The sequence below is a fragment of the Gavia stellata genome, chromosome 5 (assembly GCF_030936135.1).
Source record: "Gavia stellata isolate bGavSte3 chromosome 5, bGavSte3.hap2, whole genome shotgun sequence".
NCBI classification, from domain to species: domain Eukaryota; kingdom Metazoa; phylum Chordata; class Aves; order Gaviiformes; family Gaviidae; genus Gavia; species Gavia stellata.
The window spans coordinates 40,862,305-40,874,735 of NC_082598.1; positions in this window are offsets into that span (position 1 = coordinate 40,862,305).

Genomic DNA, 12,431 nt, shown 5'->3' on the forward strand with positions numbered 1-12,431 from the left:
CGCTACATGGTGCTTAGCATTCTTACTTGCAAGTTCTAAGCAGCTCAGCAGAAAAGTTTCCCCTTTAGATCACCCATCTCATTCTCTCCATGAACTGTGTAGAAAGCTTATGTATAGAATGCCTCACATAAGTGATCTGAATCAACCAGCTTGGAGTAGGTGCCTCATATCTTGGCATTGCATCTCTTACTTGAAGGTGGTTGAACAACATTCTGTATTTTGGTCATTAACTGTAGATTTATACGTGTGATATATATATACATAACAGTGCCAACTGGCATCATGAGCCTGAGAAAAAGGTCTGTTGATGTGGACTTCTTTAATTTCAGTGCTGGATTATTAATATCTTCAGATCACCAGAACGCTTTAATTAAACTCTGTTGAAGACTTCTGCTGCAATACTGTAAATTGCCTTACAGATTTTGCTGTCTCAGCTGCTTAGAAATGGATTACGTAGTTCTTTACACCTAGGCTGAGATTCAAAAGCCAACACAAATTTTCCCTCCAAAACTGGGAGGATGATGTTTTTATCATATCCTGGTATATCTGATAAACATTTGTATAGCACAGACTTCAGTATCTTGTGGGAGCTTCATGATTTAAAGCAAAAGAAAAGGCAATAATTGGAAGACATTGAAAATTATGGGGGGATTGAATGGAACGTTTCACTCATGGGAATGCAGTCTAGTAGTATTATCTTTATTTGTTCTCCAGGCAGACGATCTCTCTAAACGCGTTTGTCTAACAAGCCTTAAAAAACCCTGACTAGAATTGCTGAGAAGTTGAAGTTCAATTTTATGGAAAAATCTCACATTTCACAACTACTTTTATCACTACAAAGGAATTCATAGTCAGGACATTTCACAATTATTCATGGAATATGAAATTGGAAATTCTTGGAAAAAAACTGCCAGGAAATTGAAACATATCAAGAAATATTATATGTAACAGAAACTACACTGTGTCATAACACAACTAATAGAATATAAAAGCCTAAATAAAAAATAACAAAACAAATTCAGAATGAAACACATTCATTTTGCCGAAAGAAATTTTACCATTACTAATGAAATAAGAACAGTCTTGTTCTAATGATTTTTTTCTTTGAAACTTGTCAAAATACATGTGGTTCCATACAAGATTTGGACTTTCTTAATACTGAAACACTGAACATCTCTACTTACAGAGAATAGTGACTTGAAACATGGTTTGGTACAGGGAGGTAGAAAGGTGGAATGATTCAGTCTGATTCACTTCACAGTTACAAAAATACTTAGTTTGTCACCAGGACTCATTCTGGTCTTACATGAATCACAGATTTTTGGTAGAGTATTTCCCTATGTTCATTCTCATATTCTTATTTTGGATTTTTAAGTTCTCAGTTTTCAGGATTTTTTCTTGTCTTTTGAAAAAACTAAGAAGAGATCCTTAACATCTCAAACATTATGCTGTTATTCAATAATGTTACAGGGCATGAAATAATTCAAATAGGAGCAATATTTCTCTCTTAACTGATAAAGCATTTCACAAAATTAGAAAAATTTATTTAATAGTATAACGCTAAGGTATTGACAATCACCGTTCCAAGAAATGAAATTCGGTCACATAAGGATGAAGGTCTAGATGCATAAAAAGATGTCTGTATTCAGTAGTTGTGTATATGTTTCATTTATATAGACCATCAACAGCACTGCATTGTAAAATACAGGAGAGAAATTAGGTATCCCAAAAAACAGTCTGCCTAGCTTAGTACAAGATTGTTCAGCTCATTTGCTGTCCACATTTCTAAATATGTTCAAAGGCAGTAAGTAGGAAACAATAAACGGAAGGTATTTGCTGTGTCCCTGTCTTTATATTTCACTTTGTATCTGGCCTAATGAAATACCATTGTTGTCCTGTATCACAAGAATGCTAGAAGCACTTAAGCCCTAAAGCAGCTTAAATTAAAGTGGTAAATGATGCCTCTCAAAAGGGAGAGATGTGGGTTTGAACCTTCCCCTCTCTCTGATAGGAAAAAGAAAAGAACCACAGACTAGGCAAATATTTCGCGATGGAATTATTTTGAAAAGTAGGAGTTTCACAACATAATCTAGCGTGAGAGACATTGCCATGGTATTATGTACAAAGCCTAAATCAGTATCTGTGCCCACTGCTCACATCACAGCATATAGGACCGGTCAGGAGACCAGAAGATATTACACAAATGGGTTTATGAATGTACTAGACAAAGATTAACACACAGTTTACACTTTACACATTAACATTGTCAGTGAGACTGTTTTCCTCGTAAAAACAAAAACATCCAAAGGGTGCAGTGGCTGAGCAATTGTTTGAAAACTACTGAAGTCCTTTTGCAGGTGTAGCTCTGCATGACACGGCCAAAGTACACGAGGCATGCAGCTGAGGGAGAAATACAATATGTATGTGTATAAGTCTACAAAAGGTTACAAAATTAGGAATTCTTTCAATCATCTTGTCCTATGCTGCATTAACAGTTTGAGTATACCAGCTACCATATCTAATCTGTGTAAACATGACTGGCAATGTCCTTACCTGTTCATGTATGTTCACCTTCTCCAAGGCAGCCACTGCTTCATAATCTCAATGTTGATATATTCCTGACTTAATCCCACCATCCACACAAATGTTGTCGGGTTTAAATGGAATATCCTTGTGTTAAACTAATTTCCATGCAAATGTCTTTATGTACATTAGTTCCATCTTCACCTTATCTATGTCTTTATTTTTTAATTTTTTTTATTTTAATCCTCAACCTTCTAACACACTCCTACCTATGCAGTTTTAGCACTAAACATCATCTTCAAAATGTTAAAATAAAGGAAAGGTTTAGGAAATTAAATACTATTACATCATGCATTTTATCCCCAAAAGAGAGTTTCCTGATTTATTTGTTCAGACTCATGCAGATTTCTCAATGCTGCAGTGAAATATTAACCAAAACAAAGCAGAACTGGAAAGCAAAAAATAATTATTAATGCTGTATTAGAAAATCAAACATTTTTGTCAGATTTAATAAATATGGAAATGGAGTTAGCCATCATAAAACAGCCATTGATATCACACAGAAAATATGTGTTGTAAGATGTTACTTATAGTCACTGTACAGCCTTTTGGTACCGCTGCTTAACCATGGAATGACATAGCTAGTATTGGGGTTCAGAGGGAGGAATGAGCAGGAAAGTGGAGCCTCAACTTTGCAGAAAAATGTAATGACTCATTAATTGTTCCAAAACAATGGAACAATGTGGACTATGAAACTTCCAAGGCTTCCTTTCCCTTCTTGTGGAAACTCTATGGCAGACCAAAGATAATTCAAATTCCTGACTACTGTTCAATGGACTTTTTTAAATTTGAAAAAAATGGTTTGTGCACTGCAGTAATTTCAGTGCATGAACAAATCAAATATTTTCTGGAAATCTTTTTTATTGTCCCCAGTTTGTAGACATATGTGACCTTAATCTTTTCATACCATTCTTTTTATGAATGTGCATATATGAGATGAAATAAGGTTAAACTCTTTTTGCTGCCAGTAACTGTCTGATTTACCTCAAGATGGAATTAATCCAATAATTGTTAAGGTCTTTTTAATTCTGTACTGTAACTACTAATTGGGAAATATGAAAACATTAAAAACAGTGTATCAGTTGCTCTTCTGTCAGAAACTGTCTGACTCGACCTCCATGGAGGTGCACAGTATGCATCAGAGACATATCTGGACAATACACACATTGCACATCAAAGCAGCTTCCTAAGTGAGAAAGCCTGATGCAGAGTTTTCATGTAATCCAGCAGACCTTGGTATTAGTGAGGGTTCTTCACCGTTGTAATCAATTACTTTCCTAGTTTGAAGTAAGTGCATTGCTTTGTTGAACACCTTAGTTGCTGTGACGCATGTTCAAAGGTTCCTTGTACAGTTGTATTACTTCAGTAAAAGCCTTTTTCTGATAAAGGTGGCGAAGTGATCTGCTTTCCTTCTTTGTTTCTGCAAAGTGATCCCAGGTTGCTTTGCAAATGTAAATGCATAATGTTATATTAATGACATATTTATGGCCATAACTCTTTTGTACACTGGAAGCATTTATAGTCTAACCATACCCATGTTCATATTAAACAATAAACAAAAAGTATTTACGTGTATTTTGATCTACTGGCTGGTGATTTAGCTTGATAACATTACAAGTGGAAACTGTCCTTAAGATATTCATAGAATCACAAAATGTTAGGTGGGCAGCAACCTCTGGAGATCATCAAGCCCAACTCCCCTGCTCAAAGGAGGGTCACCTAGAGCAGGTTACTCAACGCTCTGTCCATTTAAATTTTGGCTGTGTTCAAAGATGGAGACTTCACAAGATCTCTGGGCAACATGCTCCAGTGCTCACACTCCCAGGAAAAAAGGTTTTTCTGGTGTTTGAGTGGGATTTCCTGGATTTCAGTTTTTGACCATTGCCAATTGTCCTGTCACTGGGCACCACTGACTTTGGCTGTGTCTTCTTTACACCCTTCTATCAGGTATTTACACATACTGATGAGATCCCGCTCAGCCTTCTCTTCTCCAGGCTGAACAGTCCCAGCTCTCGCAGCCTCTCCTCCTATACATTAGATGCTTCAGTCCCTTAATCATCTTAGTGGCTCTTCACTGAACCTACTGGACCTAGCACACCAGATGCATCTCATCAGGGCTGAGCAGAGGGGGAGGATCACCTCCCTCGACCTGCTGGTGATGCTCTGCCTAATGTAGCCTAGGAGGCTGTTCGTCACCTTTGCTGCAAGGGCACAGTGCTAGCACATATTCAGCTTTTTGTCCACCATTATTAAAATCATTGTGAAAAAAAAGCTTCACAGTCAACTGCAATGGTACTTTATGTTAGTTTGAATCTGTTCTTAGATCTTAAATAAATAGTTTGATTTACTTCAGACCACAGTCTTAACAATGTGTTATGCATTGCCCTTTGCACATGACATTCTAAAATTCCAGGTCCTCATTTATTTCACAATAATACTTTATTAGGTTTTCTGTGTTGTCATTTAAAATTGCATACTGGTAACCTTATTGAATACCTAAGTATGTTACCGTATTTGATGTGGCTGTAGATTCTGGTTTTAAATGATTTCTGAAATGTCTTGGAAGACTTATTTATATGGCTTCACATAAAAATTTTTGCAATGCATTATAGGTTTACCATCCCAGCAAAACTATGTCAGGAGGTTTTCAGTTTCATAACATACTCAGAGATATAATTTTTCCAGTAGCAAGAAAATGGATGTTTATTTCTGCATGTTTGAATAGCAGAAATATAAAATGGAAGAGAAATATCTAGTTATTTATATTGTCTTAGAGGAATGTACTTATTAGTAAGATTTTCAGATATCCTGGAATATAACGCCCAATTTGAACTTAGCTCAATAATTACATTGAGAATTTCAGTTTCTTGCTATTGGTCGTATGAAGTAAACACTATCACACAAATAGGAAATAATTTGTAGGTCTCAACAAATAAATTCAGCATGTGCAGGTGATGCCTGATCTCCACGTAGAATTGTACTAAATATTTCAGTCAGAGCTTTTAATTTGGACAGAAGGAAGAGTGTGGCTGCATTCATAAAAAATAAAGGTGCTTATGCCAGCATAACGTGCTCCTTTTACCAAGCTGCATAGATGAGTTCCTTAAAAGACTGAATGTTCCTTCCTAAGTCAAGATTCATCTGAGGATCTCAGCTAGAAAGCCCATAATACATTATTCTCAACTGATTAGCAAATGCAGGTTATTTTGCAACTGTAAACATTTTAAATTATCAGAAATAATATCCAGTAATTGACTGTAAACTTCTAATAGTTAAAATACTTCATAAACAGGTTACTGGCTTAAATTTTAAGTATTGGCTATGGTTCTTCCCTTCGACATAGAACTACTTTATTACATATTTTTATAGATTTTTTTTAAATAACTGCTGTTATTTTTAATATCTACATTTAAGGTTACATTGACTATGCCTGAAATAAAGATTTATGGGTTGTTTTTGTATTTTCACCAACTAATATCAGCAGTTACACTTCCTTAAGAAATTAAGAACTTCATTCTGGTAGTTTTATATAATTTGTTGTTGTTGTTATTATTACTCAGTTTCTGATTAAATTTCATGTATTGCATAACACTAAGCATAAAAAATAATCTAAAAGCATGAACTTCTTATAAGCAAAAGAGCCATGGTGTTGACATTTGAGATTTTCAACTCATTTCTTAATTTCATCTTAAGTGATAAGTGTCATTCCTAGTAAGTACATCACTCATCAGTTCTTTTGCTTCCTTTTCCATACCTTTTCTTTGAGTTTTCTTTCACTTTTCCATATTATTTCTGAATGTCACCACATCATTCCTCTGACCAGGCGGTAATTTATAGTACATTACAAGTATTCTGTAGCACTCCCAAGTTTTTGCACAAAAGACAATTGTGAAAGTTCTCTGGTTTCCCTAAAACATACATATAACGATCACTCCGCAGCACAAAGTATTCTGCTCCACCTGAAAAAAGCTTCGTATGTGATTTTTTTCCTAAATCAGAACACCCAGAAACTGATGTACCTAGACAGTGATTACGTGTAGAGAAAAAAAGAAGGAGCCAAAACATTAGATTGAAGGACAACTTTCACCATCAGACCCTACAGAAATTTGGAGAGCAGAATAAGGAGGATTCGTTGGATTCATGGCTCCCTGCTAATTCATTATATTTCAAAGTTGGAATAAAGGTTTTCTGGGATATATTTCTTTTTTTTTTAGATTCTTACTTTTTAAAAGTTAAAGCATAATCAAAAACGTATTCCTTCTCTCTTCAGCTGGATATTAGTCAAAGAAAACACATTAGTAGTATTTATCAAAAAAAAATAATTAATAAGAGTCCAGCATTTCAAGAAATATCAAAAAGCATGAGTTTTATCTATATGTGGTTATAATCCTTTGAGGAAGTAGACAACAATTCAGTTGCACTAGAATTACACAGTTCTAAGAAACACAGGTTACTTTACTGCATGGCTGGTCTGATTTTAATTGATCACACTAGCTTTTTAAGAAGCCTTTTACAGTTTGAGTGTAAGTCTACAACAATTTCTTTCCAAATGTATAGATATCTGCACTGCTCGATGAGTTGATAATCAAATGAATAGGGTAGACAGTCCTTCATGTAGTGTGTTGCCAAAGCTGCAAGAGGCATGGGAGGGGTTCACATATTTTTGTTTTGTTTTTACTGCCAGCTGCCATACTGCTGTGGTGTTTAAAGCCAGTGCCAAATACGGGGTTTTAAAGGTTCTCCTATAATTATATCAGATAGAGAAAGGGCAGGGCATGCTTTAACACTGAATCCTTCCTTATTCATTTAGAGCCTGGCTCGAGGCTTGAGAAGTTTAAGACGTTGCAGAACTGCCTTCCTAGCAAGGCCTGTACTGCTCTGGCCATACACACTCGTGCTGATATTCTCATTCTTCCAGTAGGCTATAATTTTTTAAAATGTGTTATTGGTTCTCAGGCACGGAAGTAACCCTAAGTTTCTATATTCCCTATATTCCTTAAGTTATCAAGTGACTTTTAAAAAGTGATTTAAATAATAATACTCATATCTTCATTGAGCTTTGTGTTACCTTAATTGCTTTGAGCTTTCTTTTTTTCTTTAAAAGCATTAAGTATCATCTAAGGCGAAACATTAGCAGCTTATTTTTCCCCAGTTATTTCACCTATATGCAGGACAATGGATTGAAAAATTTACCATTGTGATGCCTAAGATACAGGCTGTGGTAACATTGAGCATGACAGTAGGAATTTGATCAAGGAAAGGCATGCTGAAGAGCTAGAAAGCCTCTCTGAATAGGTATCCAAGGCTGGATTCCTAAATCCCCTTGTCCTTAGCTTCCTAGGCAGCTATTTCCTACCACTCTTCAATAGTTATTTTGCACTAGATAATTTTCTTTACTCCAAAACTTTTCTTTCAGTCGTAGTAGATGTTTCCAAAGTCACAGGAAGCAATCTGACTCTTAGCATTCCTTCTTCTCTAATGCCAGTTGAAGGCAATCTAAAGACCAGCCATCACCTCTCTTACCTCTCATTTACTGTAATATCATCCCACGTGCTCTGACAAATCTTTTCACAAAAACTGCATACTTTCTAGGCATTCTTACAAATCAGGAAGTTGCACTGTACAAGATTCTCATTTCCTTTTTTAATGTCTCCAAGTGACTTCTCTTTTCTACTTTATAAAGCAAAGCGATCTAGTCTTCACTTTATGATCCTCCTTAAGCTGCTAAACCAAGCCTTTTTATTCTCATATACTGCTAAGGCATGAACTTCCATTTCTATTCTGACAATACTACTAACTTCAATTGCTATTTCTCATATTTTCAAAAAACACATTATGCTTTCTCCTATCCTGCCTGCTATTTTTGAAAAGACAGACAACCACAGGGCTGTTGATTTTAGTGTCCATGTTTTAGACCATGGAAGTCTTGACATCTTGAACAACTTATGTAGTATGAGCTCTGGTAATAGATTTTTTATAACTATTTTCTTGTACTCTGCTTTGATGCATCCTGTCTTCTCTTATTTTCCCCAAGTACATGACATTTTTGTGCATGTACTGCTGTTGTCCTGGATGAGCAAAATAATCTAGCCACTGACCTAGCATGAGCTGATATGATGTTGTGCTGTAAAAATGCATTTTGGCAAATCTCTGAACCAGTTGTTCATTCAGTTTCTTGCCTTCTAAGTTAGTTTGACATTTCTGGCAGCCAGTCTAGCTGTCTTGAATTATTTTGTATACACAGCTAGGTATAATATCCTAAATAAAGCATAGCTGCATAACCTCATCTTCTTATGCAGTAATTGCTGCCTTTCTAACTTAGTGCATACAGAGAGACCATACAGAAATGGCATTATAAAAAAAACTCTTGCACATGGAAAACTGTCTTATACTTGCTGAACGCTTAAGTTTCTTGTTAAGGAAGGTTTGGTCACAGCACATTAAGTATGTGACCTGAAATCTGTCTTTTAATTACCCTGCGCAAAGCTAGACATTTGGAGCGTTTCTTTAGCTTTGTTTTCCACCCATTCTTCTCAGCAGAAGTTGGGGAAATGCACTAAACTACATGTTTGGATGCCCTCCTAAAGGTGTTGCCTGATAATCCATTCACAGGTGTGATGTCGCTTATTTAGTTTTCATAGCAACTTGAATAGCACCTTGCAGAGTATGAAGAGATGGTAACAAAAATGAGGCACGGGTTGCTTTTTGAAAAACTATTTTTGAATGAACAGGGTGACATATGTCTGAGAGAGATCATATTCCTGTCTCCTTTTCAAAAACAGATTAAAACCACATGGAGTTTCTTCACGCTTTGATGCCGCTGTGGTCTATGCGGAACAGTGGAGCATAAGCCATGGGCCGTGAGAAAGAATAAATGTAAGTAAATGGAGGGAAATGGAAGAGGAAGCACCACAGGCATTAAAGGAAAGCAGAAGAAGACATTGTATTGCTAGTCAAAAGGTCTACTAGAAAACAGTAAATGAAATCACATTCTGCACACAAATAATATGCAAATGTTAATATGCATTTGGCATTGCACTGTTAGCAGGAGGTGTGTGTGAAAGATTTAACCTGAACAGCTTCGGCATCTAAAACATTATTTAGTATTACTGTTGTTTCTTAACTTTGAACAGAAAGTGCAGATTACCTATATGGAATTGCTTGTCTCTCAAAGCACCCAAATCAAACAGTCATGGAGTCATTTAACATGTTTTCATGCCTGTGATTTCAGATAATAGTTGTTTTTGATATTTTTGAGTCTAGCTAACACACTGGATAACAAACCCCTAGGGCAAGTGTTAGCGCACCTTTCGGTGAAAAAATCATAAATGTGATATGATTTGGTTTGACTCTGCCATTCAATAATGCAACATCATTTTAAACTATCTCACATTTTCTTAAATGAGCGTATCAGCTTCTCTCACACACAGCATGACGTACCCAAAGCATATACTCAGCCTTCTATAAGCTGGCCACTTAGGAAGATAGATCCTTTATAGTATGTTACTGCCCATTGTGACAGCTCTTCCAACTTTTCATGTGAAGTCGGGTATCAGTTTTTCTTAAGGATAGATTATCTGAGAAGGTGGACCACTAAAACATTTAAAAGTGGAAGTCCTCGTGCTTCTATTAAAGCTTTCATGACAATTGAAGGCAAGGTTCAAAAACTGTCAATTTATGAATCACAGAGAAAAAATATTTCATAACTACGCCCCCAAGTTTCCACGAGAAGACTGAGATGCTAACTCTGGATTTCTAATAAGGTAAATATCTACAAAGAGCTTTTTCCTATGGGTAACATTTTATCTTCTATGCAGTTGGTCATATTACAAACTTAGTGTGGTAAAGGACCTGTGGTGAGTTGGTAGCAAATCCAGTGCAATTTGAAGGACCAGAGCACACACATCCCTTACAGCCAAGCGATCTCTGCTGGCTCCAGGGGTAAATCACAGAGCCATCCTTCTATTACTTCCTCCTGGATTTGGAGGATTGGCACACACTAATCTAGCTAGCAACACTAGCAACAACTCTAAATTTAAATTTTTTTTGCCGAGGTTATGGGTATCGACGTGGAGCCCTTTTTTGCCAACTTGCAAGATGTGTTGTTTAGATTCTTGAATGGAAAAATGGAAAGAGTCCATTCTGCCAACAAAACCAGAGTTAGAAACCCTGGGTTAATTTATCACAATACTTTTAAACAATTTCAACCTATAATACCCAGGATTATATTCAACCAAGCTGATCTTTGGGACAGAGACTCATGAGATTTGGTTTACGGAAACAGTGTGTGCACTCAGATCTTAAAGCATTCCAGCGTCTCTGAAGAGTCCAGATTGTTCTTAACATTCATGCCAAGTTATCAACAATTTAGAAAACAGTTGCCAAAGGTCATTCCAACTACAGCTGTCTGGAAACACAGAGGGGTTTATTGATCTTTTCCTTTGCATAGCACTTTCAAAAATGCTAATACGTTGTGGAAATAAAGACCATGACAGATGTTGATGATGACTTGGCCAAAGGTTGAGGGGGGGGGGGTAGAGCTTATCAGGGTTGGGTTGAGGGTGAAAGACTCCACTGTAATGCTATTGTTAGGTCCCTGTGTGGTAATACTGTTCTCATGATGTGCCTTTGACCTGGCACTGTACTTGTCTCTCAAGAAATTAGGGAAGCTGGCTCAGCGGGTTGGGAAAGAACTCATTAGGCATGGCAGTTTAGGTGGCACAAATTTCACAGCTCCAAAGCAATCTGGAGCCCTCCCAGAAACACAGGTATCATATTCAAACAAATCACTAATCCCAGAGGCCAGCTCTGACTGCTTTTATGAAGTACTGTGAATCATGATCTTTAGGAAAACTAAATGGCTGCCATCCAATTTAGCAGCTGGATTATATTAGTTCACATTTTTAAGGACAAAGGTTATAATAACAAGATCTTGTGTTACTCAATTTACTCAATTAGGTAACATAGTTACCTTAATGGTTCTGTAACAGTTTGCTGGTGTTAGGAGCGATAGAATTTGTTTCTTCTAGGTAATACAAAAGAAGGGAATTCCATCCATGAAGGCAGCCTAGTAGAAAACAGGCAGCAAACAGAAACAGGGCAAAATAGGCACACTGTTGATGAGAAGCAAGGAAAAAAGGCAACAGATGTTAATGAGAGAGACGAAGTCTGAGTCAGAGTGTTTCAGGGCCTTGAAAGCACAAGCAAAAAGGTTAAACCTGATACACCAGGCAAAAGAAAACAGAGAATCCAAAAGACGAGTGTGTGTGTGTGTGAGAGTGTGTGTGTGAATACCGACGTGCACATACATGATCTCCACATGTTTATGGAGCTTAGGACTGGAACAATGGATCTACAAGATCTACCCAACACTCCACAATGTTGTATTTTCTATGGGATAACATTTGTGAATCTCGTACCAGGGTAATGAACAAGAAAATGGATTTCAGCTTGTAGATCATTAAGGTTGCTCTTCTTTCTACTATATGGTGATACCTATCAGTATTGCTAAATTTTAGTTGCATATAATTCACATTCTGTAGCAGAATTTGGCTTATAAGCTGTAAAAGTGGACAAACGTTTTTTAGGGTACAAGTTATGTTATCCACAGTCCTGAAAATTTCTAGAAAACACTTATCTCAATATGTCTAATATCCATAATGTTTAATGGCTGCTTTTTCATACAAACAGATTCCACTTACTGACAGAATGAGAGGAAGAAGGCTGGTAGGGTATTTTGAAGTGTGAAAAAGGGCTCTAGGTTTGTTTTTTTTGAGACTGAACTTTCTTTCAATTCCTCACCCTGCTGCTCACGCAACTTGGGCCAACCAAAACGCACACAGCCTTAG